The sequence below is a fragment of the Dendrobates tinctorius genome, unplaced genomic scaffold (assembly GCF_039654945.1).
Source record: "Dendrobates tinctorius isolate UK_male_01 unplaced genomic scaffold, ASM3965494v1 ptg000074l, whole genome shotgun sequence".
NCBI classification, from domain to species: Eukaryota; Metazoa; Chordata; class Amphibia; order Anura; family Dendrobatidae; genus Dendrobates; species Dendrobates tinctorius.
Window position 1 is genome coordinate 899,502 of NW_027361742.1, and position 14,392 is coordinate 913,893.

The window sequence follows — 14,392 nt, forward strand, 5'->3', positions numbered from 1 at the left end:
GCTGACAATGCCCGATGAGCCCTGATATCTTCCCCGGTTTGTTCTTGTTGTCAATGCTGGCTCTGTTCTTCTTCAGTGATGGGCTTGACTCTTCTTTGTGCTTTCCTAAACATACCAATACTTAACTATTACTTACATAAATTATTGTACAGTGGGTATGGAAAGTATTCAGACCCCTTTAAATTTTACACTCTTTGTTTCATTGCAGCCATTTGTTAAATTCAAAAAAGTTAATTTTTCTCATTAATGTGCACTCTGCATCCCATTTTGACTGAAAAAAACAGAAATGTAGAAATTTTTGCAAATTTATTAAATAAAAACTTAAATATCACATGGTCGTAAATATTCAGACCCTTTGCTCAGACACTCATATTTAAGTCACATGCTGTTCATTTCCTTGTGATCCTCCTTGAGATTGTTCTACTCCTTCATTGGAGTCCAGCTATATTTAATTAAACTGATAGGACTTGATATTTAACGGCACACACCTGTCTATATAAGACCTCACAGCTCACAGTACATATCAGACCAAATGAGAATCATGAGGTCAAAGGAATTGGCCAAGGAGCTCAGAGACAGAATTGTGGCAAGGCACAGATCTGGCCAAGGTAACAAAAGAATTTCTGCAGTACTCAAGGTTCCTATGAGCACAGTGGCCTCAATAATCCTTAAATGGAAGAAGTTTGGGACCACCAGAAGTCTTCCTAGACCTGGCCATCCAGTCAAACTGAGCAATCGTGTTAGAAGAGTGTTAGGCGTTGGGTTCTTGTCACTGCACAGCAGGAATCCCGAGCCTTGCATTCGGCAGTCTCCCATTCCTCTCCGGCCGCAGAGGAGGCTGCTCAGCATACTTCTAGATCCCAGCGCTCTGCTCAGACCAGCTCTGTGGGTTTGGTTGCTGCTGCCACCTTTGGTCCCGCTATAGCAATGAATGCTGGTCAGCAGCGAGCTAGTCCAGCGACTAAGTCCTCCTTTCGGTCCACTGAGCATGCCCGTGGGACGATCTCTCATTGGAGATCGGAGGTCACATGCTCAGGTCCTTCTCCAGCTCGGATTGGACCATCAGAAAGGTCAGGAAGGTCCCGGAAGGACGCTGCTATAAAAGGTTTGCATGGCCGCTCGGCCATTCGCTAGTATAGACTGCATTACCAGACTATGAGGAGTGAGTGTTGTAGGCATGTATGAATGTCTCTGGTGAATGACTCATTAAGAAACCCCTACCCTTGGTACGTATGTGTTGTGCAGCCTAGCCTGTTAAGCGCCCAGGCTAAAGTGTAGATAGAGGCAGAGTATGAGACTGGCATCAGTGTCCACCACTGGCTCTGCAAGCCACGGTGCACGTGCTCGACACTCCACCATAGTCAGCGTCTATAGTGGCGTCCGCAGGTGCGATGCCACGCGCCTAGAAGGTCTAGAGGGACTCTGACCCCGTGTCCTTGGGGCAGAGATTCTGTGACCGCATTCTGTGCACTCCCTTACTGAGCTCTGTGAGCTTTAAACAGGCTCCGGCATTTATGTTCTGCGGTAGTGCGGCTCTGTGAAGCAACAGAGTCCGCCCCTGTACACACCGGGTGACGCTAACCCGCGTGTGTTTTTCTATTATACCACCATATAGCCTCCGCCATTACTGAGCAGCAGTTTACCACCCCTGCACGGTGGACCCCGGGCTGCGAAAGCACCTTATTACCATCTTTTAATATTTGGTTCCACCAGCCCTAGCATTATACTAGCGCCAGGGTCTAGCTAGTAATGGCGGACGAAGAACGACTGCAGAGGTACATCCAGCAGCTGGAGGGTAGGCTGGCGGCTCTTGAGCGCTCAGCCTCAGCTGTGGATTTTACCGCAGTCGCTGTTCAGGCAGCCACAGAGGCTGTCTCCCGTGTGTCCCCTGCCATCCCTGCCCCGACTTTGTTCCGCCTCCCATTGCCCAAAAAGTTCTTGGGCGATAGTGCTTCTTGTAGGGGTGTCATGAGCCAGTGTACCATACAGCTGGAGCTGCTAGCTGCACGATTCCCCTCCGAGCGGGCTAAAGTGGGATTTGTTATTTCCCTCTTGTCGGGCAGGGTTCTGGAGTGGGCCACACCGCTGTGGGAACGTGGTGATCATGTGGTGCAGAGTGAATCACGGTTCTTGGGCACTCTGAAGCAGGTCTTTTTGGGACCACGAGTCACCCATGATACCGTGCTCCAGCTGTTGGCATTATCGCAGGGCTCGTCTCTGGTCAGCCATTATGCCATCCAGTTCTGGACGCTGGCTTCAGAACTGGAGTGGTCAGATAAGACCCTCATTCCAGGGTTCTGGAGAGGTCTGGCTGGCCATGTAAAGGACGCCCTGGCCACCAGGGAGATTCCCGCCACACTGGAGGAGCTTATCATCATCTCCACCTGCATAGACTTTCGTTTTTCGGAGCGAAGGTTGGAGCGGTCCCAGTGTAGGCAGATGTTTAGCTTGGCACCTAGTTTTACTAAACCTCCGGAACCTCACGATCGGGCGTCCGATCCCCAAGAGGCCATGGGGAATTCTTGCGTGGGATCCAGGTCCCGGTCCGCGCGAGCACCTGTGATCTGTCGCATTTGCCGGCAGTCTGGTCACCCTGTCAACAGGTGCCCACAGCGGCCAGGAAAATGCTCGCATCTAGTGGCTGTTGGAGGAGGCCTACTAGATACTGCAACGTTTTCCTCCAAGCTGTCCTTTGAGGGCACGTGTTATAAGTTTATACTAGAGTTCTATGAAGCCCGATGACGTGGGTCAGAAATGAAGACAAAACATGGTATATCACAGTTCAAGATGTATATATCTATTGAAGAAATATGCACTTCAGCTGACAGATGCAAAGCAGGCAATAAGACAGTCTCAGTAGTATGCACAAGTAGTAGCACAGACCGAGGGTGCGAATACCAGTCCAGCAATGCGGAATCCAGGACCCAGAGCCCGGGCCGGCTCCTAAGGGAGGGCAGACCGTAGCAGAGGTGGGTGCAGAGCAGGTATAGCAGCAGAGTCCTTCCGTGGTACGTAGTTCCAGAAACAAGCGGGGTATCCCGAAGAGTAGAAGAGGCAAGCAGGTTGCTAGTCCTTCCAGCTTGGCAGCAAGTAAAGAACAAGATACACAAGCAAGGCATAGTGTGCAGAGTTCCCTTATATATACAGCAGACAGGAAAACAAGGAGTATCAGACAGGAAACAAGATGGCCCCCGTGAAGCCAGCATCTCCATTTTGATTAAGGGTAGAATCCAACCGAACTAAGGGCAAGAGCAGATATAACAGGTACACAGTCCCAGTCCTTACAGCACGCTTGAGTTTGGCTCTTCCACTCTGACGGTGGAGGTTTGTGTGGGTTCCGGGGCGGAGGGAAATTTCATGTAGTCTGCCTTCGCCCAACGGCACGCTATTCCTCTGGTTGTACTACCTCAGCCAGTCACCATCAGAGTGGTGAATGGAGCGACACTACCCTCTCAGATCACCTTCCAGACCACCCCGCTGATACTCTTGCTGTCTCCTCCCCATCAGGAGACCCTATCTCTCCTTGTCATGCCCGAGGGTATCGACCAGGTCCTCTTAGGGGTCTCCTGGTTGCGTCATCACTCTCACCATATAGAGTTGTCCTCAGGGAGAATTCTTGGGTGGAGTAAATCCTGTGAGGGTAGATGTCAGAGGGAGTGCGTTCAGGTTGCCTCCACTGAAGTCCCCGCAGATCTTTCCTCTCTCCCCAAATGCTATCGACAGTATGCAGACGTATTCTCCAAGAAGGCGGCGGAAACCCTTCCGTCTCACCGCCCCTACGATTGTCCTATTGACCTCTTGCCTGCTGCTGAGCCTCCCCGGGGTCGAGTCTATCCCCTATCTCTCCCGGAGACAGAGGCCATGTCTCAGTATATCAGGGAGAATCTGGCAAGAAGATTCATTAGGAAATCGGTGTCACCAGCGGGGCGGGATTCTTCTTCATCCAGAAGAAGAATGGAGAATTACGTCCCTGCATCGATTACAGGGGTCTTAACGCCATCACCGTTATGAATAAGTATCATCTGCTCCTGATATTGGAACTGTTCGATAGGCTACGGGGAGCGAGAGTGTCAACTAAGCTTGATCTGCGGGGGGTTTACAACCTGATTTGCATCCGTGAGGGGGATGAATGGAAGACAGCTTTTAACACCAGGGATGGGCACTATGAATACCTGGTGATGCCCTTTGGGCTCTGTAACGCTCCAGCTGTCTTCCAAGGCTTTGTAAACGACATCTTCCGGGGTATGCTCACCACCTCAGTTATAGTCTATCTGGATGATATCCTCATCTACTCTCCAGATATTGACTCTCACCGGAGAGATGTTTGCAAAGTTTTCAACCTCCTACTGGCAAACTCCCTCTACGCCAAGTTGGAGAAGTGTGTGTTTGAGCAGGAGTCCTTGCCTTTCCTGGGCTATATCATTTCCGCCCAGGGATTGGCCATGGATCCTGCCAAGCTACAGGCAGTGATGGATTGGCAGGAGCCCCATTCTCTCAAAGCGGTGCAGCGCTTTATGGGGTTCGTAAATTATTACTGCCAATTCATCCCCCACTTTTCGACGTTGGTAGCCCCCCTTGGTGGACCTCACCAAGAAGGGTGCAAATTCCAAGTTGTGGTCGGAACCTGTCTCCAAGGCCTTCTCCTCCATTAAGTCCCATTTCACTAGCACTCCCATTCTACATCGCCCCGATGTAGACAAACCCTTCATTCTGGAAGTGGATGCCTCTTCCGTCGGTGTTGGAGCGGTCCTGTTTCAGAGGGACACGCAAGGTCGGAAGCACCCATGCTTCTTTTTCTCCAAGACCTTCTCACCGGCGGAGAGGAATTATTCCATCGGGGACAGGGAGTTGCTAGTGATGAAGTTGGCCTTCTTGGAGTGGAGACACCTCCTGGAGAGGGCTCGCCACCCTTTCCAGGTGTTCACCGACCACAAGAACTTGGTGTATTTGCAAACAGCCCAGCGGCTAAATTCTCGCCAGGCCAGATGGTCCTTGTTCTTCTCCCGGTTCCACTTCACCCTCCATTTTCTCTCCAGGGAGAAGAACGTCCGGGCCGATGCTCTCTCCCGCTCCGTGGTGTCATCAGAGGAGGAGGAGCTTCGGCTGATCGTCCCATCCGAGAGCCTGAGGACTGTGACTCCGGTTGCCCTTGAGTCAGTACCTCCTGGCAAGACATTTGTCCCTGCCCGTCTGCGACCGGAGGTCCTCTCTTGGGCTCATTCGTCCAGGTTGGGTGGACATTTCGGGACAAAACGGATGTCTGAGCTTCAGGGGAGGACGTACTGGTGGCCACATATGGCCCGTGACGTCAGGGACTATATTCAGGCGTGTGTCTCTTGCGCCCAGAATAGGTCCTCTCGGCAGTGGCCCGCTGGGCTACTTTACCCCCCCCCCGGTAGCTGACAAGCCCTGGGAGATGGTCGGTATGGACTTTGTGGTGGGGCTACCCAAGTCCAGTGGCAGCACGGTCATTTGGGTTGTCACTGACCATTTCTCCAAGATGGTGCAACTGGTACCTCTCTCCCGGTTACCTTCTGCACGGGGCCTGGCAGCATTGTTCTTTAAGCACGTTTTCTGCCTGCACGGCATGCCGGACAATATTGTCAGCGACTGGGGTTCCCAGTTTGCGTCTCAGTTTTGGAGAGAGCTCTGTAGCCTGCTCAGCATTGAGCTAAATCTCTCCTTGGCCTATCATCCCGAGATGAACGGGTCGGTAGAGAGAGCTAACCAGACCCTGGTCACATATCTACGACATTTTGTCTTGGCCAGGCAGGATAACTGGGCATGTTTGCTGCTGTGGGCGGAGTTAGCTTTGAACAACGCTGTGGCCGGCTCCACCGGCCAGACCCCATTCCTCCAAATTACAGCCAGGATCCGCGCGTCCCTGTGCCCATGCCCGTGTCGTCCACCGATTCCAGGGTGGCAGACTGGGCGGTGGAGGCACGTGACATTTGGGATCGCACTCAGGATGCTATCTGGGCCTCCAAGGCGAGAATGAGGGCCTTCGCCGACACGCACCGGCACCCCGCTCCAACCTTTGCTTCTGGTGACTTGGTATGGCTCTCCGCCCGTAACATCAGGCTGCGAGTCGAGTCCACAAAATTCGCACCTTGCTACATTGGCCCCTTCAAGTTCCTTGAGCAGATCAACCCTGTGGCCTACCGTCTGGCCCTTCCACTACATTTGGCTAGCTCTGACACCTTCCACGTGTCCCTCCTTAAGCCTGTCCTCCCGATTCTCCGAGTCATCTGCCGAGACATCTGACCTGTCCTCGGACGAGTTTGAGGTTAATGCCATTGTGGGATGCAGGGTGGTGCGTGGTAAAAAATGTTATTTGGTGGACTGGAAGGGTCATGGTCCAGAGGCTCGGACCTGGGAGCCAGTGGAGAACATCCGCACTCCACTACTCATTGTGGCATTTGAGCGTAGCGAGGCTCAGAGAGGAGGGGGCCCTAGGAGGGGGGGTAATGTTAAGCGTCGGGTTCTTGTCGCTGCACAGCAGGAATCCCGAGCCTTGCATTCGGCAGTCTCCCATTCCTCTCCGGCCGCAGAGGAGGCTGCTCAGCAGACTCGTCGATCCCGGCGCTCTGCTCAGACCTGCTCTGTAGGTTTGGTGGCTGCTGCCACCTCTGGTCCAGCTATAGCAACGCATGCTGGTCAGCAGCGAGCTACTCCAGGGACTAAGTCCTCCTTTCGGTCCACTGAGCATGCCCGTGGGACGATCTCTCATTGGAGATCGGAGGTCACATGCTCAGGTCCTTCTCCAGCTCGGATTGGACCATCAGAAAGGTCAGGAAGGTCCCGGAAGGACGCTGCTATAAAAGGTTCGCATGGCCGCTCGGCCATGCGCTAGTATAGACTGCATTACCAGACTATGAGGAGTGAGTGTTGTATGCATGTATGAATGTCTCTGGTTAATGACTCATTAAGAAACCCCTACCCTTGGTACGCATATGTTGTGCAGCCTAGCCTGTTAAGCAACCAGGCTTAGGTGTAGATAGAGGCAGTGTCTGAGACTGGCATCAGTGTCCACCACTGGCTCTGTACGCCACGGTGCACATGCTCGACACTCCACCATAGTCAGCGTCTATAGTGGTGTCCACAGGTGCGACGCCACGCGCCCAGAAGGTATAGAGGGACTCTGACCCTGTGTCCTTGTGGCAGAGTTCTGTGACCGCATTCTGTGCGCTCCCTTGCCGAGCTCTGTGAGCTTTAAACAGGCTCTGGCATTTATGTTCTGCGGTAGTGCGACTCTGTGAAGCAACGGAGTCCGCCCCTGTACACACTGGGTGACGATAACCCACGTGTGTTTTTCAATTATACTGCCATATAGTGTCCGCCATTACTGAGCAGCAGTTTACCACCCCTGCACAGTGGACCCCGGGCTGCGAACGCACCTTATTACCATCTTTTAATATTTGGTGCATTCCACCAGCCCTAACAAAGAGCCTTGGTGAGAGAGGTAAAGAACCCCAAGATCATTGTGGCTGAGCTCCACAGATGCAATATGAGATGGGAGAAAGTTCCACAAAGTCAACAAATAGAACTTTTTGGTGATAATTCTAAGCGGTATTTGTGGAGAAAACCAGGCACTGCTCATCACCTGCCCAATACAATCCCAACAGTGAAACATGGTGGTGGCACCGTACTATAGGGGTGTTTTTCAGCTGCAGGGACAGGATGACTGGATGCATTTGAAGGAAACATGAATGCGGCCAAGTACAGAGATATCCTGGATTAAATCCTCTTCTAGAGTGCTCTGGACCTTAGCCTTGGCCGAAGGTTCACCTTCCAACAAGACAATGACCCTAAGCACATAGCTAAAATAACAAAGGAGTGGCTTCAGAACAACTCTGTGACCATTCTTGACTGGCCCAGCAAGAGCCCTGACCTAAACCCAATTGAGCATCTCTGGAGAGACCTGAAAATGGCTGTCCACCAACATTCACTGTACACCGTGCTTCTACTCTATACTGAGCAAAGGGTCTGAATACTTATGACCATGTGATATTCCAGTTTTTCTTTTTTAATAAATTTGCAAAAATGTCTAGATTTCTGTTTTTTTTCAGTCAAGATGAGGTACAGAGTGTACATTAGTGAGAAAAAAAAGAACTTTTTTGAATTTACCAAATGGATGCAATGAAACAAAGAGTGAAAAATTTAAAGAGGTCTGAATACTTTCCATACCCAATGTATATACAGAACTTATTCAGGCAATGGTCTTTAAAGGGATTCTGTCAGTAGGTGTTTGCTACCTCATATGAGAACAGCATGATGAAGGCAAAGAGACCCTGAATCCAACGATGTATCGCTTAGATTACTGGGTGCAGCTGTTCTGACACAATCAGAATTTTTACATTTAGCATTGCAGCAGAGCTGAGAAAGCTAACCCCGCCCCCCACCATGCTCAGTATATACAGTGGCTATAGACAGTGAGCTGCTTATCACAGAAAGGGGCGGAGTTGGACCAAGAGGTAGTCCGGACAATGATAATCACAAGGTAATAAAACCTTCAGTGCAAGTAAGCAACAGCACAGCAAAAGCCTGCTGACAGATTCCCTTTAACAGAGATGGTGACAATTGATTAGCAGGACCCAGTCCAGCTGTCAAATCGGTATTCTGTGGCCATTGGAAGAAGCTCTGCAAATCGCTCCTTACCTGCCAGTATCAGTGGCTTTTCTTTTAATTAACCAGCCAGGTGTGACTTTGCTTGTGCCTCACACAATGACAATGACATTACGCCAGGCCAGGCGATCAGGTATAGGCGGTTCACCTGGTTCCCATCTGGCGGCAGCAGATCAATGATATGGCTGCTGGACTCGGTCCTGCGACATATACACACCGTCTCTCATGTTTGATATTGTGTGTAGGTTGGTTGTGTCATTTTTATAACACTGACAATAGTACCACTAAAACAGATAAAAGTGGAATAATATGGAAAAGCTGTAGTGCGGCATAAAATAATGCGAGGACAGTGTATCCTTCTTGATGTTTTTATTACATAAACACTATCAATGTGATGGAGTTACTGACATTCTTTTCTTTTATTTTCCAGATCTTCATGTTATTTCCATTATAGAACTTATGAACAAAGCTGGACACGGAAAACAAATACATATACAACAGTATGGATAAATGTGCAGAGATGGCGCAGCAGCAGCATGTTCAAAAACCGTTTGGAGCAACATTATATTGGCCTTGATCATGGTTATGTAATTGTAGATGGTTTCAGATTGAGTGTAAGGTATTGACCACTATAAATATTGGATAGCATGGATCACACAGATCAATAAAGTTACCGTCACAGAGGAGTCTTAATCTGCTTGCATATTCCTAACTGGAGCCATCATAGACACCATGCAAAATCTGCATCTGGATCCTCATCCATGAGGCAGAAGGACTTTAAGGGAATGTATTACCCATAATATCTTAATAATTTTTGTCAGATAATTCTACAAAAACAAAGACGTCAGAATTTTATTTTAATGAGCCAAAGCCCAGACCTAAATCTTCTTAAAACTCTGTGGATTGACCTAAAGATACATAGGAGATGCCCTCACAATCTGACAGATTTGGAGCGCTGTTTCAAGGAAAAGTGGGCAAAGATTGCCAATTCTAGATGTGCTGTGCTGATAAACGTCTACCCAATAAGACAGAATGTTTACTTAAATTCATAGGGTACTTCAAAAACTATTACCATAGTTTAAGGGTTATTTAAAAGATTTCAGTTTATGTTTTTCATTTGAATTGCACGGATTATAGGTGACAGGTGGAAAATGTTCTGAAACAATTGTATGATTTTTTTTACATGACAAAAACCTGCCATTTTTAACAAGGATGTGTATACTTTCTATATGCAATATAGATCGTGATACATAAAAATTTTTTTTTTTTTGAAAAATGTAAGAAAAAAAACCATTTACTGTAACATAAAAACTTGATTGACTGATTAGGTGATTTCCTGATGACACATTCCCTAATCCTGGAGATCACTGCAGCTTTGGCCATTGATTCTAATCTAAAGTAAGTGTGTCATTTGACCTTGACCGCACTATTTTATTACCGGAACGCTCTGTTTTTATATGCCGTTAATGCACATTTACACCTAATTCATCACTTAGCAAACCATGAAGAGTCAAATAAAGTCTTGTCGAGTTGGTTCAAAGCTGTATTGGAAATTTTTAGAAATGTTTTGTAGTTTGCAGAAATAAACCTAGTTGCATGATGTCACATTAGTGTTGCCTTCCTTCGCCCTTGTATTCGATATTGGGGATTTTTAGGCAAATACCAGATATTATACCAACTAGTAGGGGGGAGATGTGGAATATCTTGTTTCAGGTGCTTTTGTTTTATTGCTCCATTTACATTTGTTTTCTAAAGGAAAGGACATTTCTGGGAAGTTTGACATTTCATATATAGGACACACAAGTAATAATTTTTGATCTCTGTTACTTCTAAACAATGGCACGATTCTAGCTATGCTCAATGTACAGGAAGCACCTGGGGTGATTTCCCACATTACACCAGCTATAGCTATTATCCGCTCACTATAAAGGTTGGTATAGATAAAAGCTTCACTGTGCTGAAGCAAAACAGAAATAATGTAAATGAAAAAAAGAAATTGACAAGCACCTCATAGCAATAGGAAATAAATATACAAATGCAGGCTGTAGTGAAATAGTTAACCTCTGTCAGGCTCACCATGTCTCTCATGTCCGCCATGTCTGCCTTGTCTGTTTTGCCTCAAGAACCCCTGGAGCGGTGTGCATGCACATCACGTGTCTGCTATCCTGCATGTTCCCTAGAGCAGTATACACACTCACCTCATGTCTGTTGAGCTGCAGGATGCCTGCGTTTCTGCTCTGCCTTCTGTGATCATCTCGTCATGTCTAGAATCCCTGATCATGTGTCCTTCCTATGTTCCAGCATAGGCTGGTTCTGCATTCGTCTCTGCATGTCTGAAACCCTGATCATGTGACCTTTCCTAGGATCCTGCATTGTCCGGTTCTGCAATCGTTTCTGCATGTCTGAAACCCTGATCATGTGACCTTTCCTAGGATCCTGCACTGTCCGATTCTGCAATCATCCCTGCATGTCTGGAATCCTGATCATGTGACTGCGCTCTGTGATCCTAGAGGACTGAACTGGAAGCTCTTCCCTGGTCCTGACCCGGAAGTGGTGGTGCTATGCCCTATATCAGACCGCCCCTTCCTATGCTCAGGGCCTGAGTATTGTGTTGCTTCTCTGCATGGCTGCTTGGTCTGTGGGGTTGCTCCCTCTATTCTGTGCCCTTGCACTCTGCTCTGTCGTGCGTCTCTGCACACGCTCCGTGCTCGTATTCCGTCTCTTGACTTGTGCTTTGTCTCGTGTTGTGCTCTGTTTGTCCTCGCTATGTCTTCTTGTTATGTCCGTTCTGTACCCTGTCCCTGGCGTGTCTCCCTACACGTGCAGGCCTCCGCTCTGTACCCTGTCTAGTCCCAAGGTTCTCCCTTGGCCCGGCTCTGGGCTTCGGCCTACGCTCCACTGCTAGACTCTGTCCCTGACGTGTCTGTCTACACGTGCAGGCCTCCGTTCTGTGCTCTGATCCTGGCGTGCCCCTCAGTACGCGCAGGCCTTGCCTTGTACATTGCCCCTGGCATGTCCTTTGCATGCGCAGGGTCCTGTCTACTACTCTATGCCTTGTCTCTGATACTTCGTGCGCTCTTGCACTTTTCGTACTAGGCTTTGCTGTGGTGTCTGCACGCGTCTGTGTCCTGTATCTTTGTCTAGCCCTGCCTTGTGGCTCCGTGCCTCCGTGCACGTGCCTGGTCGTCTGTGCCTGCCTGGTGTGCTTCAGCCATGCCGCCTCTAGCCATGCTCGCCTGTGTGCCTCAGCCGTGCCCCCGTCCAGTGCTATAGTGGTTACTGGCTGCGTGAGCCACAGCGGTGCCGCCTCTAGTCGTGCCCGCCTGCTTATGCCACCGTCGGTACCACCTGCCGGTGCCTCAGTCGTGGTTTCCATGCTCCCTTGTACGCACGCTGGTTCTCGCACGTCCCTTTCCTTCCTACTCTTGCACAAAGCCTTTTGCCTCTTTTGCTCTGCTCTGAATCCTAGTTTGCCTGTCAGGTTCCGTAACCTGCCGACCGCTGCCAGAGGTCCAGACCTAGATGACTGCTGCCTGATGTCCGGAGCTGATGTCCGTAGCCTGATTCCTGGACCCTGTTGGTCGATGCCAGCACCCCGGATTCCGATGCCATTGAATCCGTCCCTGGCATGCCCTCGCACGCGCAGGCCACTGTCCTTGTGCTCCTCTCTGGCGTGCCCTCGCACGCGCAGGCCTCTGTCCTTGTACCCGTCCCTGGCATGCCCCTCGGCATGCGCAGGTCTCTGTTCTGTGAATCTGATCCTGGCGTGCCTCCTTGCACGCACCCTGTTTTGTCTCCTAGTTTGTCTTCCGGATTCCTGAAGCCAGCTGACTACTGCCGGAGGTCTAGAGCCAGATGTCTACACTCTGATGCCTGGACCCTGTCAGCCCTTGCCAGTCTTCTGGAGTCCAATTCCTCGCTCCTGCCCCTGACACTCCCTGTATAGGGGGTGGTTCCTCACTAGATCAGCTCGCCCTAGGTGGGTGGGTGCCACGGCCCAGAGGTTCCACTTATTCAAAAGGAAAACGACTCAGCGTAAGCTGACGCTCATCACAACCTCTGCTCGCATCGCAGAAAAATAGAGGCGATCATATATAAATTAGACATAAAATAATGAATTGGGTGCAACCAAGAAAAAGTGAAAAATACCCAAAATTTGATTAAAAAAATTGTCGCAAAGGCAATGATGAATTGGGGACAATATTCTATAAACCGCTCTCCGCAACAGCCGGCCTCCATACATGCTAGTTACAGGCTGCCACTTGTTCGCCTACTATCCTCTCCGATCAGCCCTCCAGACCTTGGACAGTGGAGCAGTCAAACAATTCACTTCCTCACTTCTTAGAGATTGGCCCTGTAAAGCGGAAAAATACTTTGGACAGCCCTCCTCAGGCCTGTGTCATGCCTCTGGGCCACCAGATTTATGACTATCATTACAATGGAACAAATTACTCCTGGCGTCCAATCTACTAATGCTTCCAATTTGGACAGATGCAAGCTTAACGGTTTCACAGCTAATAATAAAATAATACCCAAACCGGTTTTCACTTTCCTGACCAGGTCAATTTTTTTTCAATGCTGACCATTGTCACTTTATGAGGTTATAACTGTTTGACACTTTAACATATCCCAGTGATTCTGAGATTGTTTTTTTTGTGACACGTTTTACTTCATGTTACTAGTAAATTTTAGTTGATATGATTTGTGTTTATTTATGAAAATATTGAAAATTTGCAATTTTCAGATTTTGAATCTGCCCTTAATCCAGATAATTATGTCACACTAAATAGTTAATAAATTTCCACAATTTGGGCCTGAAGAAAATGGCACTTCCCAACAAATATATGTACCAAACAGATCAAGGAAGCATATTGCCATAAAATACACATTGCTTTATTGAAATACGTACAAAAGACACAGACAATTGTAAAAAGAGATGGATATCCAAATAGATATCACAGGTACATATGTCTTCATAAAGTATTAAAAATACACCAAGGGGTACAGATCATGTATCAAAAAGTCATAGTATAGTACACCTAGTATAGGACATAAGGGGCACAAAAAACATATAACCTATGGTGTGCACTGCAACAAATATCACCAACATGTGTGTCACCAGCATGGAGATATATACTGTAAGTAAATGAATCATAGGCAGAGAGAGAGGATATAATGCACTGCATTGGCAATGATGCTAGGCCAGAGTGCTCTAATGGCATCAAAAGTGTAAAACAGTGTGTTTTAAGAATTAAATTTGGCCAGAGCAATAAACATTGAAATAAAGATAAGAAAACTCTCTGCAATCTACGTAAGCATGTCACTAGATTCAGTCTGTATAACTAAATAGATTATGAGCAGAGAGCATATAGTACAATACACTAGCAATTAATGCTAAACCATAATGATCTAATGACACAGAAAGTGTCTAACAGTGTGTGCTCAGAGTTAAATGCTGCCAGAATAATACACATAAAGATCATCATTGGTGCTCACATGGCATCAGTCCCCCTGTCCCAAGTGTGTTACAGCAACCCCTAAGAAGTAAGAAACGAGCATATGACCTGTGATACTGCAGTCCCCGACGCGCGTTTCACCTTAGCTTTGTGCTGGGAGGTAAGTGAATGAGGCTACAAGGTACATATGGACATATATAATGGCATAATTACGGAAAATCTCTTACATGTGTAAGATCGCGCAGCGCCCGGCGTGTGACGTCATCATAGCGCACGCCTCCTGGCCATTCAGCCGCTCCCCCATCAGTCAC

General features: G+C 48.5%; 1 protein-coding gene across 1 annotated transcript in view; it reads left to right on the top strand.

Moving 5' to 3' along the window:
• The window catches only part of FNDC7 (fibronectin type III domain containing 7), a 70,062-nt gene extending 59,648 nt beyond the window's left edge, over positions 1-10,414 (top strand). The window contains exon 14 of the mRNA XM_073582862.1: positions 9,056-10,414. The gene's annotated coding sequence lies outside the window, so the exon portion shown is untranslated. The remainder of the gene's footprint in view (positions 1-9,055) is intronic.
• The last annotated feature ends 3,978 nt before the right edge of the window (positions 10,415-14,392 follow it).